General features: G+C 47.1%; 1 long non-coding RNA gene across 1 annotated transcript in view; it reads left to right on the top strand.

Moving 5' to 3' along the window:
* LOC137415877 (uncharacterized) overlaps positions 1-11,234 on the top strand; it is a 39,599-nt gene extending 28,365 nt beyond the window's left edge. The window contains exon 2 of the long non-coding RNA XR_010982148.2: positions 10,735-11,234. This is a non-coding gene — a long non-coding RNA (uncharacterized LOC137415877). The remainder of the gene's footprint in view (positions 1-10,734) is intronic.
* Positions 11,235-14,376: the final 3,142 nt, after the last annotated feature.

Here is a 14,376-nt window from a genome sequence, read left to right on the forward strand (position 1 = left end):
AAGTGGAAGAAGGGGTGAGCGAAATTAAGAAGCGACGGAGAGAGGATAAGAAAGAGATAAAGGAGGAAGTAAAAGAATTGGTCCAAAGTCTGTGTTCGGATCGTGATGATGTGCTCATTAACCGGATGAGGGATTCGCAGGTGATGGAGGAGAAGCGAAGAGAAAGAGGACCCGGTGTAAGTGGTGACCAATATGGTCGTGCGTATGATGCGCCAGGTGATTTAATAAGCTTGGGGGTCGAGATGGACCCGGGTGTTCATGAGAGGCCGTTGGTGAAGTGTGCGACAGGTCTGGTGTGCGAAAAAGGAGGTGTGCGAGAAAGTCCGACTCTGGGGTGCATGAGGAAAGAGTGCGCTGTCAAAAGTAAGGAAGAGTGTACACCTGTGGTGAGTGTTACGGAGGAAGTAACGAAAGAGTGTGCGCAAGAGTGTGCGCAAGAAAGGTGTGTAACGGACGGGTGCATGAGGAAAGAGTGCGCTGTCGAGAGTAAGGGTGAGTGCGCTGTCAAGAGTGGAGGTGAGAGTAGTAAGAGTGACACGGAGCGTGAGTTGGTTGTGACAGGTGAGAAAGGAAGCACACCTGGAATGGTAGAGCGTGTGTGGGAATGCACGCTGGAATTGGTAGTGAGGCACGTGGTTGGGTGTGCGAGTGAGAGCACACCTGTGATCGTCACAGAGGAGGTGACCGAGGAGGGGGCGCGAAGAGGTGTGTTGGTGAGGTGTGCGAGCGACGAATGTGTGCCAAGGTGTTCGGTGGTCAGGTGTGTGACCAAGTCTGTGAGTGGAATGAGTGTACCTGGGTGTGTAAGAGAAGGTGCAATGACCAAGAGCAGGGAAACGGCTGGATGTATGAGCAAGAAAGGGGTAGTGTATGCGTGTAAGCATGCAGGTGAGGCATCGACGGTAACCGGGTTAGCGGTTAGAGCGACTTATAGCCGAATCGGGCCCTCGGTGCGTGCCGGGCTTCGCGTGCCGCGAGAACCAGCGGGGATCCGAACCACGGCGGGTTCGAAAGGACCGCCGTACGCGATCCATGCTGGGCCTCGCTTTGAACGGCCGCGTCCGTGCTCCACTAGGCGGAGCGGGCAGCCCGATAGAAAGGGTCGTCATGGCGACCACTTTTTGTTGAGGCATTCCGGCAGGTCGAGATCGGGCCATGGGATGGCTCCGTGCCGAGATGGTGCGTGGGACCTCGGCCCGGGTAAACCTCCTTCCCTGCACCGAATGCGGGACGTATCCAGCCGCTGGCACCAAACAACCCGCATTCATGGCTTGGCTGTACGAAGCCGAGCTTTAGAAGTGAATTGGCGCACCGAGAGGCATTAGTAAGTAGACTGTAATGACAAGGATAGTGTTTTGGCCCCGAAATTAGAAAAACAAAATTTGATGATTGGCAAAGGATTGGCAGTAATGATTGGCAGATGATGGGTAGTGATTGGCAAATTTTTGATTTGTTGAAATTTGATGTGCAAAATTGGTAGTGGGAGATGCCCGATGTGGTGGGATGGCAACTCTGTCATCCCTCACAAACTTGGGGCAAATGCGCTATAGATTATGGGGTGTATGGCAGTGAAAACTAGCCCGGGTGGGTTAGGATATTGTGTGTAGGGATCTAGCGAAGATGACATTAGGTAACGTTAAGGTTTAGATAGTGACTGATACCTGTAGTGGGGACGCAGGTAGTTTAGTGTGTTTGATAATGACGTGGGAGCGCTGAGTGTAAGGGAAGATGGGGAAGCGCAAGTTTCAGAGGGGAGTAGTTAGATGAGATGATGCTGTGTGAGAACTGGACAGGTGTGTGGAGCAGTGTATGAGTAGTGAGTGTTGTGGATCAGCGCGAATGCGCTTGGGGGAGAGAAGGGTGCAGGCGGCACCAAGTATGAGAGCACAGGTGTGCAAGTACAGGTGTGTGAAATATATGGAGCAGAGAATGAGTGGTGTGGAGAGAGTTGGAGTAAGTGGTACGGAGTGGTGTGCATGGTGCGAAGTGTGGATGGGGGAAGAGTGGACCCCTTTTCACGAGTACCCGGGGAGGGTAGTTTAAAGAATAGTTAGAAGGTATAGGTAAATTGTGGTTGGATATTGGCATTTGTGGTGCGGTTGCAGAATGGTATTGTGGATGGGTGCATTGGTGTGGTGAAATTGGCTGGTCGTGTGGCCTGTTAGTATGAGTGTGAATGGTTGGGCACTCCGCCACTGTTAGATGTCGGCCAGGTGAGGCCGCAGGTGGGCTCTGGGAGCCGTTAGTGTCAGTGGGTGCCTGAGGAGCCCGGGTGTGGATCGGGCAGCCCGTGCCAGAGAGGGCACTGAGGGGGTGAGAGTGCGAGAGGGCCTTCCCCAGTTAGTTAGGTTAGGGTGAGGAGCAGGTGAGCTCGGTAGGCAACAACAGTGGTGGAGGTGTGCAGGTGGGCGGACCAGCTGGGAGCGTCACACAACCCAGCCACCGAAATTGTGCGGGGGCACCGAGTGTTGAATCGGGGAGTGAGACCCAAATTGATGGTGTGCACCACAGATGATCAATGGGATTTTGGTTCTTCGAACCACATAGAGTAATGAGGGCCAATGGTTTGGCAGGAGAAAGACCCCGGGTAATGTAAAGTTGTTAAAGTCATTTAGGAAATAGTTAGGATTGATGAACCTGTCGCACCATACGCAGCCACTTACCTGAGGTGATGATGATGACTCCACACCTGTGTTTTCTTTGTTTTGTGTTGCAGGAAAGGAGAATTGCTGTTTGGATTTGTGAGACGCATCACGACGTGGATGAGACATTGGGGTGATTCCATCTCTCCCTCCTTAGGAGGGACTGATGATGAATTGGTGATGGCAGATTTTGATGTTGAGTTGGAAATGGCAAATTTGATTGGTTAGGAGGGAGAGAAGACGAATTTGGTTTATGGGAGGAACGGGGAAGACAGTAGGGACGTTGTTGATGTGTAAAGTAGATGTTTATGAGTAGTGTTGTGTTTTGTGGATACAGTAAGGGGTAAGGGAGGGGCAATGTAGCTTACCTGGTGGGGGGGGGGGGGGGGGGCGTACGGTAGGAACGTACCTGTCTCACCTGGTTCCCATGTGCCCCCAGTGTGCATTACCTTGTATTGCGTGCACTTTTGCGCCCCTACCACCTTACTCACTTGTCTTCTTTTGTCTCCCACCTCTGAGGATCTGGCTTTGGGGCAGAGAGAGAGGAGAGAGAGGTGCTGGCTCCGCAGTTGTGGGCCTGTACTTCCGCTGCTTGCTGCCTGGATCGATACACCATATGGACCGCAATTTTTGTGGCCGCCCACAATGGACCGCAGTTCTTTTGCGGTCAAGCACCACCCGTGGATGGACCTGGGTCAACGTGGCACCTATGCCATACAGGTGAACCACTTTTAGTTGGCCCCCTGACGGCCACAATTGAGAAATGGACGCGGTTGGCGCCTTTCTTTATTTCTAAAGAAGCCAGAAGGCCAAGTGCACTCCATGAAGGCAAGACCAGTGGCAGAACATCGGCCGGCTGCGACACCACCGGTGACCATGGACACTTGATTGTGCATTTTTATTGAACACTTTATTGGTGCACCGGATGGTGCTGACTGTGCGTAATGGGGTGGTGCTTTTGGTGCTTGGACGGGGTGCTCTGCACATTATTAAAGGCCGTAGGGCCACAGGGCACTCGTGGGTTGGTGTATCGATGCTGGCATGCGTGCTCTCCCTATGCATAACATCTGCATGTGTTCCTCAAAGAACAGGTCCTGGATCGTAGTGTAAATATCAGTGTTGTATAAATAATTCTCCCTACCGGCTGTATGTTTAGTTTGAGGATGCTTTCCGCGATTCGGTTATCCTGTGGGTGTGTTTCTGTTAGGAGAAGGGTGCAACGTCGCAGGGGGACATATTTACTCATTTGTGAACATCTGTAAAACTGTCGCACTCAGGGTTGAGTTAATAGTAGAGGGAACTACATCTGAGTGCCACACTAAAGTAGGTAAAAATTTATCGGGTCGGGACGCCCCGAGGTAGAGAAGGGTGCAATGTTGCGGATATGGGATTTGCATCCATCCATATCCACTTGCAAATATTCCCCTATTTCCTCAATACTTCCCAACTATCCCCAATCCCCCATTCCCTAGTCCCATTTTCTGTAAACAACACTCTGTAGACCCGACCTCCCCCTATTTCCCCCATTAAATGTCGTGCCCAGGTTCACCGCATCTCATGTAAGACAACTATAGGACATCTTGCTAGTTATTCTTAGTCTATGTCAGTTAAGGACTCGTTTCCATTAATTCTGACCCTTCGTTGCACCAGAATGTGATTGTATGGCACCGTAAGGAAGTTTAGGACCTCCCAATACCTCCCCGCAGCTCTTCCTCACGGTTCAGCAACAACAACAGCAACGGCAGCGGCGGGCGCGGGGAGTGCGCGTCCTCACTCCGGCTTGGTTGGTAGGGGGTGTTGGGAGGGCACCAGGCCTCCCCAACGAGCCGCCATCGAACATGTGCTCGACGGGGTTACCAAATAGGGGCTCCCTGTCAGCTCCTCGTCAAGGGCGGAGCCCGGTAACCCCCGCACCCAATGGAAGCGGCGGACCGGCCCCAGAGGGGCGGAGCCAACCAGCCGAGGGCGTGTCACTCCCCGCTGAGCATGCGCAGGGAGAGGGAGGTGACGTCAGATGCGCGCTGAGCTTGGAGCAAGCAAGACGTACCCTCCGAGCGCTGTGAGGCCTCCCCGCATCTTCTGGACTGGACCGTGCTTTATCCTGTCCCCGAGCCAAGGTGCACCTTGTGCCATCGAACTACCTGTCCCTCCCTGCCATCAATCCCTGTGTAAGTCAGCCTTGTTCCGTTTGTCTGTGGTCTGTCCGGGAATAGATAAGATTGTATTTAAGTGCCCATCTCTTCTGTGTCTTTTACCTCACTCTGCCGTGTAATCTACCCCCTTTTCTCCACCACTGTAATTATACCCTCCTCTGGAGGTCTTGAGAACTGTACCCCTTGCGTCGTTTCCTCTTTCCCAGTCGTCGCGTCCTTTCCATCATTGATTTGGCATAGCGCGATTTGGTCAACGTCTGGGTGGAATCGGGGTCTAGTCGGGGAATAACTGTTCGGTCGCGGCAATACCACCGCTCGGTAAATAACATCTAAACCGCGTCCGTAACAATACTATCCCAGACTAATCTGGGACCATATACTGGCTATCCATAATCCATACTGGCTACACCATATCCAAAATACTATCCCAGGCTGATCTGGGACCATATACTGGCTATCCATAATCCATACTGGCTACACCATATCCAAAATACTATCCCAGGCTGATCTGGGACCATATACTGGCTATCCATAATCCATATTACTGGCTACACCATATCCAAAATACTATCCCAGGCTGATCTGGGACTATATACTGGCTATCCATAATCCATACTGGCTACACCATATCCAAAATACTATCCCAGGCTGATCTGGGACCATATACTGGCTATCCATAATCCATACTGGCTATACCATATCCAAAATACTATCCCAGACTGATCTGGGACCATATACTGGCTATCCATAATTCATACTGGCTACACCATATCCAAAATACTATCCCAGGCTGATCTGGGACCATATACTGGCTATCCATAATCCATACTGGCTACACCATATCCAAAATACTATCCCAGGCTGATCTGGGACCATATACTGGCTATCCATAACCATATTACTGGCTACACCATATCCAAAATACTATCCCAGGCTGATCTGGGACTATATACTGGCTATCCATAATCCATACTGGCTACCCCATATCCAAAATACTATCCCAGTCTGATCTGGGACCATATACTGGCTATCCATAATCCATACTGGCTACACCATATCCAAAATACTATCCCAGGCTGATCTGGGACCATATACTGGCTATCCATAATCCATACTGGCTACACCATATCCAAAATACTATCCCAGTCTGATCTGGGACCATATACTGGCTATCCATAATCCATACTGGCTACACCATATCCAAAATACTATCCCAGGCTGATCTGGGACCATATACTGGCTATCCATAATCCATACTGGCTACACCATATCCAAAATACTATCCCAGGCTGATCTGGGACCATATACTGGCTATCCATAATCCATACTGGCTACACCATATCCAAAATACTATCCCAGGCTGATCTGGGACCACATACTGGCTATCCATAATCCATACTGGCTACACCATATCCAAAATACTATCCCAGTCTGATCTGGGACCATATGCTGGCTATCCATAATCCATACTGGCTACACCATATCCAAAATACTATCCCAGGCTGATCTGGGACCATATATTGGCTATCCATAATCCATACTGGCTACACCATATCCAAAATACTATCCCAGGCTGATCTGGGACCATATACTGGCTATCCATAATCCATACTGGCTACACCATATCCAAAATACTATCCCAGACTGATCTGGGACCATATACTGGCTATCCATAATCCATACTGGCTACACCATATCCAAAATACTATCCCAGGCTGATCTGGGACCATATACTGGCTATCCATAATCCATACTGGCTACACCATATCCAAAATACTATCCCAGGCTGATCTGGGACCATATACTGGCTATCCATAATCCATACTGGCTACACCATATCCAAAATACTATCCCAGACTGATCTGGGACCATATACTGGCTATCCATAATCCATACTGGCTACACCATATCCAAAATACTATCCCAGGCTGATCTGGGACCATATACTGGCTATCCATAATCCATACTGGCTACACCATATCCAAAATACTATCCCAGGCTGATCTGGGACCATATACTGGCTATCCATAATCCATACTGGCTACACCATATCCAAAATACTATCCCAGGCTGATCTGGGACCATATACTGGCTATCCATAATCCATACTGGCTACACCATATCCAAAATACTATCCCAGGCTGATCTGGGACCATATACTGGCTATCCATAATCCATACTGGCTACACCATATCCAAAATACTATCCCAGACTGATCTGGGACCATATACTGGCTATCCATAATCCATACTGGCTACACCATATCCAAAATACTATCCCAGGCTGATCTGGGACCATATACTGGCTATCCATAATCCATACTGGCTACACCATATCCAAAATACTATCCCAGTCTGATCTGGGACCATATACTGGCTATCCATAATCCATACTGGCTACACCATATCCAAAATACTATCCCAGGCTGATCTGGGACCATATACTGGCTATCCATAATCCATACTGGCTACACCATATCCAAAATACTATCCCAGGCTGATCTGGGACCATATACTGGCTATCCATAATCCATACTGGCTACACCATATCCAAAATACTATCCCAGGCTGATCTGGGACCATATACTGGCTATCCATAATCCATACTGGCTACACCATATCCAAAATACTATCCCAGGCTGATCTGGGACCATATACTGGCTATCCATAATCCATACTGGCTACACCATATCCAAAATACTATCCCAGGCTGATCTGGGACCATATACTGGCTATCCATAATCCATACTGGCGACACCATATCCAAAATACTATCCCAGGCTGATCTGGGACCATATACTGGCTATCCATAATCCATACTGGCTACACCATATCCAAAATACTATCCCAGGCTGATCTGGGACCATATACTGGCTATCCATAATCCATACTGGCTACACCATATCCAAAATACTATCCCAGGCTGATCTGGGACCATATACTGGCTATCCATAATCCATACTGGCTACACCATATCCAAAATACTATCCCAGGCTGATCTGGGACCATATACTGGCTATCCATAATCCATACTGGCTACACCATATCCAAAATACTATCCCAGTCTGATCTGGGACCATATACTGGCTATCCATAATTCATACTGGCTACACCATATCCAAAATACTATCCCAGGCTGATCTGGGACCATATACTGGCTATCCATAATCCATACTGGCTACACCATATCCAAAATACTATCCCAGGCTGATCTGGGACCATATACTGGCTATCCATAATCCATACTGGCTACACCATATCCAAAATACTATCCCAGGCTGATCTGGGACCATATACTGGCTATCCATAATCCATACTGGCTACACCATATCCAAAATACTATCCCAGGCTGATCTGGGACCATATACTGGCTATCCATAATCCATACTGGCTACACCATATCCAAAATACTATCCCAGGCTGATCTGGGACCATATACTGGCTATCCATAATCCATACTGGCTACACCATATCCAAAATACTATCCCAGGCTGATCTGGGACCATATACTGGCTATCCATAATCCATACTGGCTACACCATATCCAAAATACTATCCCAGGCTGATCTGGGACCATATACTGGCTATCCATAATCCATACTGGCTACACCATATCCAAAATACTATCCCAGTCTGATCTGGGACCATATACTGGCTATCCATAATTCATACTGGCTACACCATATCCAAAATACTATCCCAGGCTGATCTGGGACCATATACTGGCTATCCATAATCCATACTGGCTACACCATATCCAAAATACTATCCCAGGCTGATCTGGGACCACATACTGGCTATCCATAATCCATACTGGCTACACCATATCCAAAATACTATCCCAGGCTGATCTGGGACCATATACTGGCTATCCATAATCCATACTGGCTGCACCATATCCAAAATACTATCCCAGGCTGATCTGGGACCATATACTGGCTATCCATAATCCATACTGGCTACACCATATCCAAAATACTATCCCAGTCTGATCTGGGACCATATACTGGCTATCCATAATTCATACTGGCTACACCATATCCAAAATACTATCCCAGGCTGATCTGGGACCATATACTGGCTATCCATAATCCATACTGGCTACACCATATCCAAAATACTATCCCAGGCTGATCTGGGACCACATACTGGCTATCCATAATCCATACTGGCTACACCATATCCAAAATACTATCCCAGGCTGATCTGGGACCACATACTGGCTATCCATAATCCATACTGGCTACACCATATCCAAAATACTATCCCAGGCTGATCTGGGACCATATACTGGCTATCCATAATCCATACTGGCTACACCATATCCAAAATACTATCCCAGTCTGATCTGGGACCATATACTGGCTATCCATAATTCATACTGGCTACACCATATCCAAAATACTATCCCAGGCTGATCTGGGACCATATACTGGCTATCCATAATCCATACTGGCTACACCATATCCAAAATACTATCCCAGGCTGATCTGGGACCACATACTGGCTATCCATAATCCATACTGGCTACACCATATCCAAAATACTATCCCAGGCTGATCTGGGACCATATACTGGCTATCCATAATCCATACTGGCTACACCATATCCAAAATACTATCCCAGGCTGATCTGGGACCATATACTGGCTATCCATAATCCATACTGGCTACACCATATCCAAAATACTATCCCAGGCTGATCTGGGACCACATACTGGCTATCCATAATCCATACTGGCTACACCATATCCAAAATACTGGCTGAGAATTTTTTTAGAAGACTGGGGTGTGGGAATAGATGCCTTGGTTGTGACAGGCAAAATGCTTTAAATTAGTTGAGATTAAATGTTTAAAATTGATCACAGTACAATTACACCCATAGAATTCCAGTGAAGTTTCGTACTACTCGTAATTTAAACAAAATATGACAGGAATAGAGGAGATGCAACGTCTCAAGCAATCTTCGTCGTCCGTCTTCGCATCCTAGCAGACGCCACAATTTAGTTACTCAACCGATAGATATGTGGCAGCAGCTCTCGGTTGTGCTGGTCGAGATTGATTGATGGTGCAGTGTCCTTTTCATTTTCGACCGTGCATGTACCGGTAACTGATTTGTTTCATACAATCTTAATCACTAAGGTATTTTTTGTATTTGTCTTTGAAACGGAATATTTTTCATGCAGGAATTATTGATTTTAATCACATGGGGTGAAAATATTTATCCAATTTATCGGTCGCGCCAGACCAAAGCAATATGGTGGGCGGACGCCGAAATTTAGTTACTCTACCGATAGGTGGCAGCAGCACCATTTTTCTTGGCACGTCTCATGAAGTCGGTGTAGCTGGCGGAAAACTGAAGTCGGTGTATCTGGCTTAAATGAAGTCGGTGTATCTGGCTTAAATGAAGTCGGTGTATCTGGCTTAAATGAAGTCGGTGTAGCTGGCGGAAAACTGAAGTCGGTGTAGCTGGCGGAAAAAAGAAATCGGTGTAGCTGGTGTAAATAATGAGCGGTTTCGAATTCAAAATCCGTTCTGTACAGTACTGTCTTGTCATTTATTGATTTTAATCACCAGGTGAAAATAATTTATCGGTCGCGCTCGACCAAAGCAAGATCACGTGAGCAAGATGGCGGATCATGGAAGGGACATTTGAAATGACAACATGAAATTTTGTTCCCAAGGGAATGGGGAATGACAGTGAAATTTTGAATGGATTTACATATACATGCAATTGCCATAGAGGTTCGCTTACGAAGCGGAAGACTGAAGTCGGTGTAGCTCGCGGAAAACTGAAGTCGGTGTAGCTGGCGGAAAACTGAAGCCGGTGTAGCTGGTGGAAAAAAGAAGTCGGTGTAGCTGGCGTAAATGATGAGCGGTTTCGAATTCAAAATCCGTTCTGTACAGTAGTGCATTGTAATTTATTGATTTTAATCACCAGGGGAAAATAATTTATCGGTCGTGCCAGACCAAAGCAAGATCACGTGAGCAAGATGGCGGATCATGGAAGGGACAAGATGGCGGATCATGGAAGGGACAAGATGGCGGATCATGGAAGGGACCAGATGGCGGATCATGGAAGGGACAAGATGGCGGATCATGGAAGGGACATTTGAAATGACAACATGAAATTTTGTTCCCAAGGGAATGGGGAATGACAGTTAAATTTTGAATGGATTTACATAAAATTTTGAATGGATTTACATATACATGCATTGCCATAGAGGTTCACTTATGAAGCTCTCTATAAAAAAGTTCATTGTACATTTTAGCAATTTAGGTGGCCATTTTGAAAATTTTTTGAAAGAAATGGCCTCCATATTGAATTTCGAGTTGGCTAATAGTCTGAATTTAAAGACTTACTATATAAGAACATAACTTCCAAATTTCATGCTTGTATCACAATGAGAATGATTCACCCTAATAAATGGGTGTTAGCCACCTTGCAATACTTTGCATCTTATTAAGATTCTTAAGGAAGACATTCAGTCACCTGAACAGGGCTTCCTTACCACCTTTGTTCTCAACATTGGTAGACCTCTCCGAGAATATGGAAATATCCGCTGGCATCTCCAATTTAAAACAGACGCAGATAAAGTTGAGGAAGTGCAGAGGAGGGCCACTAATATGGTTCCAGAAATGAAGGAGCTTCCGTACCAAGGTTGGGTGAAGATCTTCAATCAACAGGGTGTCATAAGTCCCAGGACACGGTTTTAGCTGCTTATACAAGATTTGCTTATACCATCTACAGGGTGAGTCATAAGTCCCAGGACACGATTTTAGCTGCTTATACAAGATTTGTTTATACCATCTACCAGGGTGAGTCATAAGTCCCAGGACACGGTTTTAGCTGCTTATACAAGATTTGTTTATACCATCTACCAGGGTGAGCCATAAGCCCCAGTAATAATATATTACAGTAATACACGAATTAGCAATACCTCCTTAGACATTGAGTTTTTTTGTTTTTTTTGTATACAAGATCTAGGCTCATTTAAGAGCTGGCACATCAAACACATATTAGCACATAAAAAACAAAAAACATCAACGGACACGTAATACAATAAAGGGAGGGAGAATGCATGCATCCGTTTGACGTCGGCAGTTGTCACGCCACAAGATAATTTTTCTGCACTGTCAACTGTCACAAGGTGTCGACCTGTTTTCATGATCTGCATCTGATAATTCACAAATGACAGTTACTTTATATAGTTTCATGTGAAGTTCTTCTTTCATTGTATGACAACGACGAACACGAAACACCCAACTCTGCAGAACGTTTCTGTAATGATTTTTTCGGAGATCTGAGGTCGGATGTTTTAATGTTTTGAATTCCAAATCACAAATTGTTGGTCGTCCGCTGTGCTTGCTGTCGTGTACACTTCCAGTCTGAAATTTCCTTTTTTCCCAAAGATGAAGATTTGATTTTGACGGTGCTGGCTTTCCACAATGCTCCTTGAAGTTTTGTTGTACCTGCTTCATTGTCTTGTTTGTGTTACTTCTCTCATAGTACCACACCACTGCTATCAGCCTCTCTTCCACTATAAATGGACTGGTGTCTGCCATCTTGGTTTAATGTATTGTCGTGTGACTACCATTGGTGACTACCGTAGGGCAGCACGGAAGGCCAAACGCAAGCTTTAACTTATATGTTGTCTGCCGGCAGTCCCAAAGCCTGCAAAGAAAATAAACTTGAACAAACACGGATTTAAAATGTACAAAAATAACAGGTTTATTAAAACGGAATGCCGGGACAAAGAAAAACGCGACAGTAAAACTAAAGTCCTAAATGGGCCGTCACCCACACCAGACTTACACACAGACGAGGGATAAAATAACGTTGGAAAATAATGGTGTGATTATTTAGTTCACTTAGCTCAGATTGGTTGGTGTATCTCGTCAGGAATGGTGTCAGCCCCAAGCGCATCGTCCGGACGCGGCTCTGTGCTTGGTGGGAAGGAAGGCCGCAGTCCGCTTGGTTCATCAGGCCGCGTGCGCCGGCGCGAAGCAGGCCTCACCGTTCATCTCAAACGGCAGGCGTGCAGCTTGCCTCTCAGCCGCGTCAGTGAAACCCAACTCGTCGTTCGTCAAAGGACCACCGTCAGCAAGAGTCGAGGGCCAGAGGTGAGCGAGAGGCAGGAAGGAGAAGCCCGCATTAGGCAGGAACGAGAGGAAGGCGAAAGCGAGGAGAGAGAGGGAGAGAAAATGTCGGTCTCAGAGTTCTTTTAACGCCGAATCGTGACGTCATCGGCGCTTCTCCACCAATGCCTGCAGGCCACCACCACCTCGTTGAGCTCTCCACCAGTCAGCACTCCGCTTCTTGCTCGCCCTTCTTTCACCAATCAGTGAGTGCCTTCTTGCTCCACCCTGGCCAATCAGCGAGTTCCTTCTTACCCCGGCCTTCCTGATGGTCAACTCCCGCCCAATCACTGTCCTGGGCGTGGCTCTCGGCCTGCCCGAGCGATGTGTGCCTGCCAGGCGGGATTGTTAGCCCTAGTGCGTCATCTGGGTTCCGGTTAGTTTTATTATTTAGTGTGATTTAATTAATGGGCATTTCCTGTGCTACTGTCTATGGTGCGGTGCCAAAGGAGATAAAGGATAAATCACAAAGGGTAACGACGAACAGAGAATTACTTAACCTAATCCCTGAGCTAAATAACATGCCCCGCCCCCTCGTGACGGGGACAAATATACACTTATCCGAAATTCGGATAAACAAACCTTATTACATGGTGATCATTCTTATCACGATCATCGGAGCACCTACCTATACAAATCTACCTGACTCAACATATCACTAACCCACAAACATAAGAGTATTATCTAGAAAACAAGACCAAAAGTCTAACAGCGGCGTAGCCGGGCTTGTAAAATATTGTTACGGATCGCGGTTTAGATGTTATGATGGGCCGAGCGGATGGTCCAACCGCGACCGTTACAGGATCCCCAATTGGCCCGAGTCCCCCAACGTTGACCAGATCGCACCACAGATATTCAATCGGGAAATCTCTAAAGCGACCGAAAGAGAAGGAAAAGAGAAGAAGACAGAGTACGGAGGAAGAACAGATTTATTATACACACACAAGCAAAAAGAAGGAGCGACCAAAATTATTTACAAGCAATGGATGGAAGAAGCAGTCACACAGTGAATCGTTAACTTATACTATTCAATTTACTTAACCCCAGGACAAGATTCAAGACAGACGACGTTCACACTTACACGGGGGAAATTGCAGGCAGGATTGGCGGAGGTGGGTTGCTGGAGAGGGAGGCAGGGTCAGGTCCCTGCAACCGGCAGGGCTGGAGGTAGCAGCTCTCAATTCTTCGCATTTTTGGCGGGAAAAACCCTCGGTCGCGTCGACGCTGACGATGCTGTAGACGTCACGCGCTGGCTCGGTCACACCTGCTCCTCTCCTTCTGGTGGAGCCGTCTCCCTCCTCTCAGCGCGTCTCTTCAAAGCTGGTTTCCTCTCCAAGTATTTCTCCTTTTTGGTTTGGAGCGTCTCTCATCTCACAGCTCACAGCTCACAGCTCACAGCTCATCTCTCATGTCCTCTCTCATGTCATCTCCCGAAGCAGTCCCT

Source organism: Myxine glutinosa, chromosome 12 (assembly GCF_964187855.1).
Source record: "Myxine glutinosa chromosome 12, kmMyxGlut1.1, whole genome shotgun sequence".
Classification (NCBI taxonomy): domain Eukaryota; kingdom Metazoa; phylum Chordata; class Myxini; order Myxiniformes; family Myxinidae; genus Myxine; species Myxine glutinosa.